The sequence below is a fragment of the Nuphar pumila genome, chromosome 2 (genome assembly GCF_984573655.1).
Source record: "Nuphar pumila chromosome 2, dmNupPumi1.hap1.1, whole genome shotgun sequence".
In the NCBI taxonomy this organism is placed as follows: Eukaryota; Viridiplantae; Streptophyta; class Magnoliopsida; order Nymphaeales; family Nymphaeaceae; genus Nuphar; species Nuphar pumila.
Window position 1 is genome coordinate 82231846 of NC_143250.1, and position 15627 is coordinate 82247472.

Below are 15627 nucleotides of genomic sequence, written 5' to 3' on the forward strand. Positions count from 1 at the left end.
AATAGGAACCAAGGTTGTAAGTATCGTATCGTTACCCGTATCGGCTCTCTTCTTCTTAGGCAAAAAATACAGCGCCATTCATGAAAACAACCAACGACAGCGTGAAGAAGAAGAAGAAGAAGAAGAAGAAGAAGAAGAAGAAGAAGAAGAAGAAGAAGAAGAAGAAGAAGAAGAAGAAGAAGAAGAAGAAGAAGAAGAAGAAGAAGATTACCTGCGCGTCGCCGGGCGGTGGCGGGAGGTTGACGGGGAGCGGCAGCTGGCGAGCGCCGGCTGGCGAGCGGTGGACGGGGAGCGGCGGCTGGCGAGCGGCGGCGGCCAGACGGTGGCGAGAGCCGACGGGCGGCGGGAGGGAGAGGGCGGCGGGCGGGAGCAATACAGCGAAACAGGAAAAAAAGAAAGAGGGATGGGATTAGGGATTTACGCGACATTTAGCGACGGCTTAGCGACGAAAACATTCCGTCGCTAAGCCGTCGCTAAATCAAAATACAAAAAAAAGCGACGGAATATATTCTGTCGCTACGCCGTCGCTAATTAGCGACGAATTAGCAACGACAGAGTTCCCTCTCTAAATCCATCGCTAAAATGGTGTTCTTGTAATAAAAAGTAGCGACAAAAAATGCAGTCGCTAATCCGTCGCTAAGTAGCGACAGATTAGCGATAAAATTTGTTTCCTCGCTAATCCGTCGCGAATTAGCGACAGATTCTATCTCTAGCTAATCTGTCGCTAATTAGCGACGGAAAAAATCCGTCGCTAATTAACAATTTTCTTGTAGTGTTGTACTTGATCTATAGAGCATTCCACAATTCTTTAGCAAACTCCAAAAGAGAATACAAATCAAATAGAGAATGAGCTAAAATGTTTAAGATATGCCTTTTGCATTAGTAGTTGTTTGTATGCCACTTCTTTTGCTCTTTTTTGTGTTCTTCTATTTCAACTTCTCTAGCAACAATAGTGGGACAAGGCTTTTTGAGGACATAATCGATGCACAACTCTGACAATAGGAAATAGACATTTGATTTTCACTACTTAATGTTTGACCCATCAAATCATTCGAGCTCCTCAAGGTCACGACTCAGAACATTGATGGAGTTGGATGTCGAACCAGAGGCCATATTAAAGTTCTAAAATTATTGGAATAAACAATAGACAAAAATAGGATTTCAAAAAAACAAAATCCCAAGCCTAGAGGCACGTTCTTAAGATCACTCTCTTTAGAACTTCAATCGCCCCATTTCAGGATTTTTGAAGATGCGAAAAGGGTTTGTTTGCGACTTAGTTTACAAGAATATACAACTAGGCTTGGACCTCAAGAGCATTACTGCTTCACAAGATCAGTTGACCTCTCCCACATGTGAACTTAGAAAGTCAAAATGAAAACAAAAGAATATAAAGAGAGAAAGCTTGAGAATCAAAAAATCTGATGAACCAAAAGATGAAAATAAAGAGATTTGTAGACTTTTAAAAGGCCAACATGTTTTTTGTGATAAATGAACTTAAAGGCCATAAATATATTGGTTTGAAAATAGTCCTGAATGGTCACCCGCCTTTCACAAACGATAAAAACCTTTTAAAACTGTCCAACAGTCACAACACTCCATAAACACTATATAAATGCATTTTTAAAGTCTTTCAAACTGTCAAACCATTGGAGAAAATAGAAAGTCAAAGATGACTTGGTAAAAAATTAAGGTCAAAGCGGACCTTGATGCCTCACACGTGCCTCATGATGCTATGAGCACACACATGCATGTGTGCATGAATGACACATCCGTTTCTGCGCAAAAGCGTAGCAACATTCGCAAGCCACCCTAACACACAAGGTTTACCCAAGTAAAGAATAGAGAATAAAGATTATTTAAACCATCAGAAAAATCCCTCCCTCTTAAATATGAGACTAAACATTTTCAAAACACTTTTGGTGAGAAGCAAGAGAGCACCAAAACTTTACAAAATAAGGTATATTTTGAAACTTTTTCCAACATGATGATGGTTCATTCCAAACGGGATCATGGGATAATCTAACTCCTGCAAAAGACGGCAACCTCTCCTAGTCTCGAAGAATGGTGGTGCCAGAAATGTGAATCCTTAAACTTAGGAGATGTACATGCTTAGGTTGTCTACATCTTCACCTCAACAGACCAAACCTTAACAAACTAAATACGAGGAACAAGAGGGTCTTTTTCCATCTGATCACTCATTGTTCTTCTAGTAAGGCATGTTCTTCTTTCGCTTTCAAAATGGGAGATATATGGATTGATTGTGATAATGGGGTTGCTTCGTCTGGTCATTGCATTAGTAATGTTCACCCTATTCATCAGCCTGTCATAGTTACTCAGCATGCCTCCTCTTTGCACTCCTCCCCCACCCCACTACACACACACACACACACACACACACACACACACACACACACACTGGGTCTCTCCCACTATCCCCCATCTAACAATCCTTCCTCCCTCTCGACTGACCTCACAGGCTCGGTTTTTTCTCTTTTAGCTATCCCCTGACCCCTTGGCTCCTTGGCGATCGCGCTTCATTTTTTCTTCCAGTTAAATTCTCCTGTCTCTCTTGATGAATGCGAGGTTTGAGCTCACTACCTGCCAGCTCCAAAACTCATAACGATGACAACCACCTCTCCCCCGGGGCCCTTCCACTACCTTTCCCCCTGCTGAGCATTTCTCCTTATGTGGGGCTTCTCAGGATCATCAAACAGGGGACCCATTTCATGTGATCCTCGGCTTTTCCCTTGACGATGTCATCACCTCGACAGGCATCTTACTATCGGAATCTCAAAAAGCTAGTCTATGTCAACACATAAGGCCTCGAATTGTTGTTGCTATTTCATGTGAATCCAGCCTTAGGAAGGTAAATCACTATGCTAGGGGGCTTGTGAATCCCACTGTAGCTACTTCAACTACAAATTATCTGATGGTCATCCAGGAAGTCCTGGTTGGTGAGCAGACTATCACCATGAAAATTTCTACTTAAAACATGCAAAGATTTAATTGCTCCAATAAACAGGTGTATGCCAGCAATTGGATCTGCAAATCTAATTTTTGATTTGGTGGGGGTTTTAGAAACAAAAAATTTAGTGGTGGACATGAACCTTGTTGTTCACTGGCTATGGAGACGAGCCTCATACGAAATCCTTCCACACATAGGAAGGTCTGGTGGGATCTTAGTGCTTTGAAAAAACACCTGGTCAGTGTCAAGCATCTTTGTGAGTAAATTTTTAATCTCTCAAAGTGGAAGTGGCTCTAATGGATGCACCAATCAAAATCACGACCGAGCTGTAGCATGTGGTCGGTTTGGACGACCTACCTTGGCTGTTAACTGAAGATTTCAATTATGTTCTAATGGAGGAAGATTGCAATAAATTAGTGGCTTATGTTAGGGGTACAGTGGGATTTAGGAATTTTCTAGCGGCTTCGCAGTTGGAAGATCACACCCTTACCGGTGAGCGATACTCCTAGTCGAACGAACAAAAGCAAGTATCCATGCCTCCAAAGACTTGACAGGGCCCTGATCAATTATCACTTTTTGGAGTCATTCCTAGACATTTCTGGTCATATAGCTTCCAGAACAATCCGTGATCATGAAGCAATTATCATTATTTGGGTGTCAGGTTTCTCTCATCAAAAGCTCTTTCGGTTTAAACAACAGTGGTTGTGCGAGCCAGGACTAGTGTCTAAGATCAATGAATGCCGGAACACACCCATTGAGGCTGATTGGGTAGCATTTAAATTCTACCAAAAGCATATATTGCTCAAGAAAGAAATTTGATCCTGGACTGGGAATCTAAGTTGTGAAGGTTTAATCTTTATCTATCAATGAGTGGAGCAGCTGGTACAATTCTCGAACATGAAATCTGACTCTTCTGCTACTACAGATCCCGCACAGTACCTCCCATCTCTCACCACATTAGGGATTGCAGTGGACCGGGGGACAACGGGGCTCCGCCCCACCTCGCCCCATTTGGACCGGGGATGAAGGGCATGAAACAGGAATGGAGGTGGGGATGAAGGTTAAAATCTATCCCCGTGTGGGGATGGAGGTAGGGATGGACTTAAGCTTTTCCCCGCCCCGCCCAGTACCCATCCCAATCCCCGCCTAGCCCCATCCTGTCCCCAATCCTTTAAGGAATGACTATAGACTAAGGGGAAACGGGGCCCCACCCCGCCTCGGCCCCTCTTGGACCGGGGATGGAGGACATAAAACGAGGATGAAGGCCGTGCGGGGATGAAGGCGGGGATGAAGGTTCGGATTTTGAAACGGGGCGGGGGTGGAGACCTTGTCCCCCACTCCCGTCCAGTGCCATCCCTACACCACATCGATGATTTTGTACAACTCAAGGTTTTAAAACCCAGTGACTCGTGACTCCGCCCATCCTTAAGTGACTCATGGCTCCGTCGGGTCATGTTAATTTTATATAAACTATATAAATATACATATATATTATATATATATTATAATATTTTACCAATACATTATATATAATATACATTATATGATATTTTATATAATATATATATATATATATATATATGCATGACTCGGCCGAGTCATAGCATAACTGTCATGACTCAGCCGAGTCAGCTAAGTTACACCTGTTTTTTGACTAAAAGACTGGGCAATCCAGGCGGAGTCCAACCGAGTCACCGGGTCAACCTACCAAGTTTTTAAACTATGGTACACCTCATTTCGGAATACAGGGTGATGAAATGGGGGTGGAGACAACGTTCACCAGTTTGTTTGCGGTGGGGGCAATAGTAACGCTCTTGTTTCATGAGTCAACAATCACCACCATCGTATCAACAAGATCCACTACAAGAAATTTCATTAGTAAAAACTTTTACTGGCACTGTCAATACATCAATAAGTGCTAGTAAGTCTGCTGCTAAATTAGCGACAATAAAAATAGTTTGAAAGTAAAGAGATTTTCTCAAAATTTATTTTTTGGCACAAAATTGTGCCAGTAAAGATGTTATTTTTGGCCATTTTTTCGCTAATAAAGCCCGCATTTTTTTCATCCCAGTAAAGGGTGATGTTTTAAAAAAATAATAAAACGAAAGTTCGATGCACACTGACACGCAGGCACGTACGTAGACACAAGCACGCAACTAAAAAACATAGATCAGACCCATAAATTAGAGAGAGATGAAAACTATTATTTTTAACACAGATTAGACCCATTCACTCTCTATAGTAAATGACCATCATGCTCGAAACAACAGCAAAGCCAATCTGTACATTTTTTTTTTTGAGAAAGACAATTAGCAAAGCCAAACAGATAACAGGAACAAGGAGTTACCCAACTGGACTAACACATGCACTCTCTCGCTCTAAAGAAGGCTACCTCGCTCTCCTTCCGTCGGGGGTGGACCGGTTTCCGACGAACCTGATCTGGGGCAAGGGTCCCACTCCGAGATCATGTTTCCTGGCGTGGCTAATCTTACACAATCGGGTGCAGACTGACAACTTCCTCAAATCCATCGGTTTTCATCTGCCGAGTAAATGTGTGTTGTGTGAGGCGGCTGAAGAATCTGCCTTTCACCTTTTTTGGGAGTGCTCTGTTTTTCAAAACATCTTTAAGGTGACTTGGAATAAGCCGGGGGTCAGCGTGCGTCAGGAATCGTTCACCAATGATTTGTTGTGGGGTCCTCAACCAGTTCGTCATTGCAACAAATGGCGTATTATTTGGCGAACGTGGCTTCTCTCGTCATGGTGGGCCGTATGGATGACTCGCAACAACGCTATTTTTCGGCATATTCCGGCAGTGTTCAACAAAATGGTGAACCTTATTTTGGCGGACATATACGCCATTCTCCGCATCAACATCCCTGATCTGCAACACCATCTGCCTCCAGGGACCATTCATGATCCTGGGTGATGCTCGTCGCCTAACTGTATTTGCTTCTTGTTTCTTTCTTCCTTTTCTCCTTGCATCTCTCCTTTTCTTTTTTTCCCTTTTTTGGGGCTCCTTGGCATGTTTTGGGCCCGTGTTTGGTTTCCCGGTAGGTTCAATGTTGGTTGAACCTGTTTTCGTTTCGTAATGTTGGTGGTTATAGTTCGGCTCTCTCTCTCTCTCACACACAGGCTCACACGAAAAGTCTGCGTGTGCGTGTGAGTGTTGTGTGTATATATCAGAACACGAAGATCTCACACCAAAGAAAATATTCCCATGACCAAGGATTGTACTCCATTTGAAATGTTCTTAATGTTACACTTAACTGTACTGAAGAAGAAAAGGAAGAGGGAAAATTTTAGCGAAGGATGCATGCTGATAATTCTGGGAAACTCAATCTTGATATTGGAGTCAAGATAGTAGAATTCTACAACCTTGAAAGGATTATTATGGATACCAAGAAACTTAGGAAAGCATTTAGGAAATTTGGATACCTTCTACATTGTCTTATTTGGTTCCTCTTCGTAAGTGCTTTTGGGATCCAAACAACCAAAGAAGAAACTCTCAAACCTCTCCTTTAATGGATGGGTGGATTCTTTAATCAGAAAAATGAGGAAGGACATAATGTTGGACTTTGGATGGGATCCAACTTGATGTGACCAACATGGGCACATCAAAGGAAGACGTAAGGTTTTCAGATTTGGAGGTTTCAGTTACAGAACATTTATAAAAATGTTAAGAGGTCACATAACTGTCTATGTATGAAAACCTCCCACTACATAATCCTCCCACTATATAAATCACCACTAAAATATAATGAGTGCTAAGTGATACTGGTTTCTCTCAATCTCTGGGCTTCAAGGGTCCTACTCACCTATTGACTTGATGACCTGGGTTGATCAAAGGCATTGATTGATTGAGGAGAACGCCGACAACCCACATCCACTGAAGCATTGTTCAGATCAACAATGGTCGCTCCCGGTAATTGGCATTCTTCTGGTCTTTTATTCTAACATTGGGTTATGGGCCTATACTACGTTGCTCCTACATGTGTTATGGTTGTGGGTGCATCATCCATGTCATGCTCATGGAAATATCCCTCTTGTTTCTCTCCTTTTTCATCAAGTCCATGCCACTCGAGTTTGAGTCAGCATCGACCGTCGATTACCAACTGGGTCTGAACATCAACGTCAATCATCGACGTATAAGAGAGAGAGAGGGGGGAGATTCATTGTCAGTTTCTTCTCCCATTCGGATTTGAATGTCATCGGTGAGGGGGGAGGTGTTGATCGGCGATCCACTGCCTGCAAGCCTATAGCTGACGTCATGAAGGCCCCACTGAGGCTAGCGGTAGTCGCCGCCAACAAGCATAGTCGTCGAGAGCTAGGACATAGTTAGCGTCATCCCTCCTTTTATTACTTTCTTTTTTTCTGTTGTAGTCATTAGTAGATGGTTGAGACCGGCAACGGTTGGCCACCGGTAGTCATGGTCGGCCGCCAATGGCAGCTGCTACTGGTGGAGGCGGTAAAGGCAAGAGGGAGGGGACGTAACCCTAAAAAAAAAGTTATCCTGATGGGGGTTGGGATTCACTGTACCACTATAGCTATAGTTAATCGCCAACTCGGTGGACCCGGACGCAGTACCCAAGTTCTGGGTGGACTGGGTCTGAGCCTAACCTAGTGGGACTCAGTCCTAAACTCAGACCCAATACCAAGGTTTCGAATGGATCGGGTTTGAGACTGACTTGGTGGGACTCGATCTTGAACCCAGACCCAGTACTAGGGTTTCAGGTGGACTGAATCTGTGCTTGACATGCTCGGGGCCTATCTAGGACCTAGACTTGGGACTTGGTTTTCGGTTGGTGACCTGATCTAGAACCCAATCCGGGTGCCCTTTTTTCAGGTGGACCAAGCCTAGATCATTAGATCCGGCTTGGGTCTAGGGTCCAAATTGGCAGACCAGGCCTAGATCCAACCCGGGATGGGGGTTCAGTTTAGCAAACCGGGACTAAATCCGGCTCGGGTCGGGGGTTCGGTTTGGCAAACCGGGTCTGGATCCATGGGATTTCACCTAGGTACCGTGTTATGGGTCATATCAAGTCATGAACCAGACTCTATTAACCCTTTAAAGTAGAAGACCAATTCATGGTCTTTCAGGACATGTTCAAGGCCGTTTTCAAACCAATTTTGGTTATTACCTGTAATAACATGCTTTTGTCATTTCTCTTATACTTTTATATGTTTTTTTATCATGAATGTGTGATTTTAACATGATATTATGTACATTTTATGATTATTTTGAGTTGTACATGATATTTAAGCATGAGATTATGATTGAATTCATAATATATGTATTGTAGCATGCTTTGCAATATGAATATAGTTAGGGGAAAAAATCTTGATCAACTCACTTTTACAATCACCAAAGTGATCTGGGTCGTGTTGATTGAGAGTTTTTTGGATCGTGTTGAGATTAAAATTTGGTATTGTGATTGTATGTGACTTTATAAAGTAATGATTCTACCCAAAGGCAAATCATTGTGTTCCAAATTCATAAAAGTCATAATAGTAGGTATGTACACTAACCCATGAAGCATGTTCGTACCCAAAGGTATAGTGCCAAATTGCATGCCACTGGTTACATGATCTACTAGTTTCTTAAGAATTGAGAAGGTGAAGCATCTTTGAGTATTATTATTTTTACTAAAGTAAAACCATAATGACCCTATTATACTTGCCTTAGAAAAGGTGAATGATAAAGGGTCTCATGTTTACCTTTTCAATATGAATCTTGTATGGGCACTTATTTGTTTTTTTTTCTTACAATACCAGGTTCATTGATCATTGACAGTTCTAGCTATATCCCCATTTTAGATGGATCAAATTTTTTTGATTGAAAATAAATTGTGTTGTTCACTTTGTGATACATAGACCTAGATTTAGCTTTAAAAACTGATGAATCTTCCACTCCTACAGAGCAAAATACAATTGATAAGAAGACTGACTATGAGAAGTGGGAGAACTCAAATAAGCTTAGCTTGTTGCTTTTACAATCACAAGTGACTAAGAATATTCAAGATGGCATCCGTCATTACAGGATAGTGAAAGAATTTTTGAAAACCATTGAGTCTCAATTCGTCAGTTCTAATAAGGCTAGGGTCAGTACCATCATGTCCAAGTTGGTATCTATGAAATATTCTGGAGATAGTTACATTCCGCACCACATTTTGGAAATAAAAAATATTTCATTTCAACTTAATGACATGAAGCTCACTATTTCTAACTCCTTCCTAGTGCGTTTGATTATGACCTCATTGCCTATAGAATACAAACCTTTTAAAAACTCTTATAATATACATAATAATGAGTGGTCCTTTAATGACCTTTTAACTAAGTGTGTTGAAGAAAAAAAAATATTGACGGGTGAGAAAGTGCAAAGTGCAAAGTGCACATATAACTTCTTATCACCCAAAGTATAGGTTAGGGACAAAGAAAAGTTCATTCAAGAAGAAAGCAAGAAGAAAACCTCTGAAGAGAGTTCTAACTCTTAGGTGAATGTCAAATCCTAGATTGAGGGTTCTTCTATAAAGTTCTTATTCTGTAATAAGAAGGGACATAAGAAAGTAGATTGCATGAAACATAAGAAATGACTCAAGAAGAAATGTAATAAGTCATTCATTTATCATGGGTGAAATTTAGTTCATGTTTCATTGAATAGCTGGTAGATTGATTCTGATGCAACTATACACATTGCCAACTCTTTGCAGACATTTCTGGACAAAAGAGAACCAATGAAACATGAAAGAAGTATCTTCTCAAAAAATAAGATCCATTCACATGCGAAGAATGTTGCGACTTGTGGAGTTGTTTTGGAGTCTGAATTCATTTTGTAACTCCAAAAAAATTTAACTTAAAATATTTTTATTTTATTTCTAAAAAAAAAATAATGGAAAAACTTTTTTTCTTAACTAAATTAAAATATGAATAACATTCATTACTTAAAATTTAATTTGGTTCTAATAATTTAAAATGTACAACAGAGTATTTTCAAATAAAAAGTAACAATAATGGTTTTTCTAAAACTATTCTTGGGAAAGAAAAAGACTGGCTCTCAATGCTACCCAAAGCATTCTGTATCGGTTCTACAATTATACACCATACTTCAACTAAAACCCTATAAAATGGGTTAAATTCATGAAAGTCTGGTAGAAAGTACTATTCAATACTCGTAAATTAAAACCAATATGCAAAATAATATTCCTACAACTCATACATGCAAATGAACAATCATCAATTCATTCATACAAATCATCATAATGCACCAACAAATTTTCAATCATAGATAGTTGAAAATTTATGCATGAACAAATAAATATGCATGCACTTACTATTGCAGAACAAAAGGTCATTTTGCATGCGTGACTTAATTATCTGTAATTAGTTTTTTTTTTAAATGATGCATGTCATGTCTATCTAAATAGGAATAACCTTCCATACTAAAAAATAATATCTATGAAACCAATATGTACCGCTTACCCTCGCATTATAAGCATCAACAGTTTAGTGTCACATGCTTAACCTTTTTAATTCGTTAAGTCCATGCAATTGTTTTATGCATAATATACATCTAATTAAAGATTCAAGCCTCCTTCCAGGCTCATGGATGCATAGTTGCAATGCCAATCAAGTCATACACCATTGTGCATTTTTAACATTTTAAATTTTAAACATTCATCAATAGACATTGTCCTTATACAATTAAAAGCATCCATACACGTTCTCATAATATGCAATGCATGTTTCATTCATTTCGATCATAATTTGCAATAAGGCATATATGTGCAGCGAATGTCTTATTCAGTTTATACCCTATTTGGGCATTCAACACCTTCATAATATCAATGTTGGAATTGTATTTACATTTTCAATAAATCTTTAAAAACAAAATTCAAAAACCATTCATGCATTGCATTAACTGTTGTTCCAGTCCTTAGTCAGTTCAAAACTCGCTGTGTCCCAAACTGACCTGTTGTTCTGACTGTTACAGTGTTGTGTACAGTTTGGGAACAAAGCTCAATTTTTATAAAATGTAGAAAATTTTGTCATCTTTTTTATGTCACAAATCGCTCATAAAAATTCCTTCAAATGAGGGAGATACGACCAGTTTAGTGCTCGCTTCTATCACTTTTTTGTGCACAATCTGAGAACAAAGCCCAAAATTTTATGAATTTTATAAAATTTTGTTAGCTTTTCAACACATTAAATCGTTCATAAAACTCTTCCAGACGGAGAGATACAAACGATTTATCGGACGTGTGTTAGGCTGGTTAGGCATAATAGCGAAACTATGCAAACCAAATTGAAATTTAAATGATTTTTTCCTAACAGTATATCATACATGATTAAACATAATTCATACATTAACAATACAAAACTTCTTGCAAATTGACCACAAATCCACAACCATTAAACCAAAAAAATGGCTCATCATCCCGCAAATGATTTCCTCATAAACAGTTTTCGGTATTTTCCATACAACTCGTGTATTTTATTTGGACAACAATCCTTTTCTAGTTTTTCCTGACATAACTGATAGGGTAGTTCACAACTAAGAGTAATATAAAAAATAAATATTGGTCCTTTCGTTAGAATTAAAACCAATAAAGATCCAATTTCGAAAACTAGAACACCCAAGTCCAACCCAATTAGAAGTCAAGCATATTGGAACCCTTAAGGGAAGTGCCCATGTTCAGGATCTTCTTTTTTAATTTTTTTTCTTTACTTTTGCAACCATCAAAACCTTGCATGATCGAAAACACCTGTGGCACATGAGATATATATTTGCATAGTTTTTTTGAAAAACTCTTGCGAAAATGCTAACGTTAAGCATGAGATGAAATACAAGATTGCTTATTTGAATGTATATTTGAAGTTTAATGTTTGAGAGGGTTGAGGAGAATGAAGGTTTGAGAAGGTTGGAGAAGTGTGTTTGTCTTTTGAAGTGTATGTTTATATTTGAATATATGTTTGAAGTTGAATATTTGAGAATGTTGTATGTTTGAAGTTGAATGTTTGAAGAGGTTGGAGAAGTGTATGTTTACATTTGAATGAATGTATATTTTGAGTAATGTAATGTAATGTAATGTATTTTTTTTTTTAAAACTAATATAAAATTTTATTTTTATAGGTTTAAGGCTTATAACACCGATATTTTTGCATCGTTGTTATAGGCCTTAACATTATGTCATCGTTACAACCTATAATCACGATGTAATTGTCGCTAACATAGCCTAAAATGATGACTTCTCATCGTTATAGACTATAATGGTGAATTAATTATCCCTGTTACAGGCTATAATGATGATACAAAAATATCACCGTTATAGATAAGTCACTGTTAGAGGGTGGGTCACTGCTAGTGGTGTTCCGAGTTTCGTTGAGATTTATTTTCGGTGTTGGGTCACATATTAACCATGACCTATAAATGTCACCATTAATACTCAACTTAGGCAAAAAATTAGCAGTCATTATTTGTCATCGTTATAGACCTATAGCCATGATAAAATAGACCAATAGCGGCAAGAAACGTCACTGCTATTGGAAAATGAATCTTCAACATACATATTGTAAAAAGCAAGCTCTCAATTCTTTGAAGGTGAACCTCTCAAAGTTTTGGAAGCATGTAAGAAGTGTGTGGTTTCATTTTTACAAAGTTAACTTTGCAGTTTTAATAAGCTTTTGGTAGCCATAGTACCATGCATAAACAGATTCACGGAGCCCTCGATCTTATTTGGAGGCGTGATCCAGGATTGGGCCAAGTATCCTACCAAGGTACTGCTAAACATACCAGTGATTTTGAAAATCGCTCAACACACAACGACTTTCTCCAAAGTTCGTTAAATAAGAAAGATATTTTAGGAAATTCTTGAAACTGTTAAAAATAATGGAGATTTTTCACAAAAATCCTTAAATACACCAGCGATTTTGAAAGCCATTGGTATGTTCGGCAACTCCTAAAAACACATTATTAACAGTGTTTATGGCATGGGTGGTGCGGGGAGCAGGCAACATGTGCTGTGTTTTGGGGGCTTGAATGCTTTGGAAAAGTACTCGGGCACGACCGCTGGATCTGCTCTCCCTATCAGAGACTATCATGATGCGGGGTGTGTGGGGGGGGCTCAATCTAGTGGTTGTTAACTGTGGTTCATCCTGAGGCCCTCCTACAAATAAAGGGGGATTTACTGGCGCTACAAAGTGCAGTAAATGTTCAACTGGTAATGCATTCACTGGCGAAAAAGACTTTTGCCGCTGAAAGTTTTTCTGGCACAAATTTCCGTCACCGTGTGTCCCTAGTCTGGCGCAAACCTCCGCCAGACATTCGTTTGACAAGGTGCGCCAGTAAATGTGGTATGTTATGTCCATCCACGCTTGAGCACTCTGCCAAAGAGATGGATGTGATGCCACAATCCATGCCCTTCTTGATTTGGTTCGTCAGGCGTGTCCACCCCAATTCCCACTTGCACCAAACTCTCTATTCTAAACAAAGAACGCATTAGCGCTTCACTTTTTCAATTATTCTAAAAGCGTCCCCACTTTATTCCAAAACAAGATATCCTTGCATCTATTAGTATAAACCCAATCTCAGTTCTAATCTCCACAAGAATCTTATGGAATGGAAACGTACACGAGATAAACCCACCTTCGCTTTCATCAAACCGGAGCTACCGATCAAAGGAGAGGGCCAAAGAATTGTTGCTTGGCCATATCTTCTTTTTGATAACCCCCCAAGCCACCACTTTCCTTACTGCACACTTTGTATTATTTTCTCCATCTTTCCTTCCACCGCACCCATCCCAACCCCACTCCCCTGTCCCTCCTCTCAACCAATGTCAAACTATCTGATAACATCTCCAAAGCCTTGCTCCAACAAACAAGTCAGCTATGGGAAGAAGCTATTCAAGAAACTCTCTCTCGTCTTCTCTTTCATTGCCTGCATAATCATGATCATTATTCTCATTTGGTACACCCTTCATCCTTCTAAGCCCAAGTTCTCTCTACAAGATGCTGTCATCTATCAGATGAATCTCTCAAGCCAGCATCTTCTCACCTCAGCCATGCAGGTCACTCTGGTCACCAAGAACCCAAATCAGAGAGTGGGAATCTACTATGATAAGCTTGAAGCTTATGTTGCCTACAAGGGACAGCAGATTACTGTACACTCCTCTTTCCCTCCTTTCTACCAAGGCCATGATGATGTCAATGTTTTATCTTCATTGTTAGCGGGGAACTCGGTTCCTGTATATCCTTCTTTTGGTTATGACATGGGTGCCGATCAGTCAGCTGGAAAATTTCTGGTGAATGTGAAGTTGACAGGGAGAGAGAGGTGGAAAGTGGGCACCTGGGCTTCTAGTCACAACAATCTGGAGGTGGAGTGTGATGCATTCATGGCTTACAACAAAATTAGTGCTTCCGGTAGCTATATCAGTTTGATGCCTGGCTCACAGTGCCATTCAACAGTTTGAGTATGGAGGGTTGGCTTGTAGTTTCTGTTAATGTGTACTCTTAATGATGCATAAGTGTAGTTCAGTGTTGTTGGTAATAGTCTTCTTCTCGTTTTGGTTCTAGTGTCGTTGAAGAGACTTTTAGATATTAAATAAACAAAAGGAGGGAAAGAAAACAAAATAATAGAACATTGTTACTGTAATAACAAAAAAGCGAGTTCGCCTTGTTGGCTAGATGTCTACCAATGCGTGTACTTTTCATCGTACTAAAACCATGATAAACATGAAATTAAGCATCTTAATGTTTGCAGAAATAGAGAGTATAAGTTACGAGGACATTAGTTAGATTAATAGAGGGGGGACATGATGATGAGGGCTCCATGCTACTTTTGATGCTTGTGATGATGAGATTCTCTCCTAAGTAAATAAAAGCTTTTGGAATGACTCCTCAGTACAGTTACTTTCTTTTACTTTGTTAGCAAGGAATCTGTTAATTTTGGTCACCTTTCCCTTTAATTATTGAACCAGTAGTGCAAATTTCATGGCTTTTCATGTAATGCCAAAAATTAAACGGAGCGAGAACACAGCCACACACATTGCACACTATTTTAACATGGTTCGGTTATGAGAGATCCTACGTTCACGACCCTTCACCTCAATGTTCTTACTCACGAAGGTTAATCTTTTTATATATATATATATATATATATGACATACAAGTAGCCAAGAATCATGGCCTGAAGAGTCTCATTAGGACGTGAACACCGGGACATTTTCTTATGTGAGAGTCCCATGGTTTCTTCTTTGGAACAATCTTGATCTTGTTTGTCTTTCTTGAACTCCTTGATATCTTCATTTGCTTTATTGGACTCGTTGATGCAGAGGACTTCTTGTTGAGTGTAAATTTTTGGATTGTTCTTGGTGCTAGATTTGGACTTGAGTAACGGATCTAAATATGGTAGTCTAACATCTTCCCGCAAACGCAATGGCCCAAAACAAACGTTGAGTTTGGATCATAGAAATTGAAACCGTGGGATCGTAAGTGCTTTAGTGAGGACATCTACAACTTGATCGGGTGAAAGAATGTGAGATACCTTGAGTTTTCCTTTGGCAATGTGGTCCCAAACAAAGTGTAAATCAATTTCAATATGTTTGCTATGACTGCGAAGGATGAAGTTTGCATCTAGGTAAGTGACAAAAACAATGTCGCACCAGAGAGTA

The 15627-nt window shown here is 39.6% G+C and overlaps 1 pseudogene; it reads left to right on the forward strand.

Moving 5' to 3' along the window:
• Positions 1-13791: 13791 nt before the first annotated feature.
• On the forward strand, positions 13792-14427 carry LOC149845861 (NDR1/HIN1-like protein 26 pseudogene; annotated as a pseudogene).
• The last annotated feature ends 1200 nt before the right edge of the window (positions 14428-15627 follow it).